This window comes from Ostrea edulis, chromosome 1, assembly GCF_947568905.1.
Source record: "Ostrea edulis chromosome 1, xbOstEdul1.1, whole genome shotgun sequence".
NCBI lineage: Eukaryota > Metazoa > Mollusca > Bivalvia > Ostreida > Ostreidae > Ostrea > Ostrea edulis.
This window is the reverse complement of record NC_079164.1, coordinates 61,432,097-61,433,944: the sequence shown is the minus strand read 5'-3', so window position 1 is coordinate 61,433,944 and position 1,848 is coordinate 61,432,097.

Below are 1,848 nucleotides of genomic sequence, written 5' to 3'. Positions count from 1 at the left end.
GCCGTTTAAAAAGTTGTAGTATATGTGTGTGTGGTATAGCAAATAAATATTCATCGATCAAATCCTTTCCATCGATGTCTTTCTTTTGTGTTTAAAAAAAAATAATACAAAATTGAAAAAAAACTTTTTTTGGTCACAAACTTTATCTAATCAAGGTTTAAGTAAAACCTTAAGAGCTCCCAAAAGTTCTTCCTCTTGAAAAAGGATGTTTACAATATTTTGGCCCCTGAAAGGGGACGGGGGAGTGGTGATGGTCCGGTCTCAAATTCTTTATGCCCCTACCATTCTCCGACGCAAATAATGTACAAGTACATCCATACCTCCTTATGGCATATAAAAGTTGCAATATCATACAAATTTTGATTTACATGTGAAAATGGATGATTTCTACTCGATAATCTTAATATCTACAAATGTGAAAATTTTTATTTATATGCAATAATCTTATTATTCATAATCTATTTTTAAAATCTTGATTTATATTCCATAATCTTGATATTTATGTACTAAATGCAAAAAATTTGATTTGCATGCAATAAATCTTGATTTATATTTGATAATGGTGTCATTTATATTCAATAATATTGTTATTTATATTCGATAATTTTGTTATTTATGATTATAAATCAAGATTTATCGAATATAGATAACAAGGTTATCAAATATGATTAATAACAAGATTTATTGAATATAAATCAAGATTCATCACAACATTATCAAACACAAATCAAATTCAGTTCTTCACTCATCCTAGTAAAGGGGTCACACAGTGTGAACAAATACATGGAGAGCAATTGTTTTAGCCTCTACTGGTACCTCTGCATGTATAACTCATGCTGACATTCATTGTAAATACTAACTATTGTTCTTTACTAGCATCTTGCTTACTGGAGACAATGTGTGCCAAGGTTGCTGATCCAATATTTTGGCTGCAGAGGCAATATATATGCAACATTGTTACATTAATGTGCAACGACTAGCTATTTACTTGTCAAATTTTTCTACACAAAAAAGGGCATCTACAAGCCATTTTTCAAGCCCTACAAGAGTACCGCCAACAGTACATAATACGCCCATGAAAAGCTAATATAGGGTGTTTTTCTAACACCATGATTTGTAGAACTTGGCTTCAAGTAGTATCAGCAATCATCAAGGTATGACATACTTCTTTTCATCGTAAAAACAAACAAATCATGTACTCTCTATGTAATATTTTCACTTAGTATAGGATGTATGTGTACCAGGTTTGATGGTCCTTGCCCTAACAAATCAGTCTGCATCCTGTTACTACGACCTTGACCTCAAGAAACAATAGGCATCCTCCACTTGGCATAAAATGTATGTGTACAAAGTTTGATGGTCTTAGCCCAAACAGTTCGATTTGTATACTGCCTACAAGGTTTTCCTACTAAGTGTTACTGTGACCTTGACCTTTGACAAATAACAAGCATCCTCCTCTTATTATGGTGATCAAATGTACCAAGTTGCAATATCCTGGAGCTTATGGTTTGGTTTGTATCCTGCCTACAAGGTTTTCCAACTAAGTGATACTGTGACCTTGACTTTTGACCTTGAAAAACAATATGCATCTTCCTCTTTCATGGTAATCAAATGTACCAAGTTGCAATATTATGGAGCTTACAATTTGGTTTGTATCATGCCTACAAGGTTTACTTTCTAAGTAATACTACGACCTTGACCTTTGACAGCAATAGACATTTTCCTCTCATCATGGTGATCAAATATACTAAGTTGTAATATCCTGGAGCTTACGGTTCAGTTTGTATCCTGTCCACGAGAGTTTCCTACTAGGTTTTCCTACTAAGTGATACTACGACCTTGACCTTT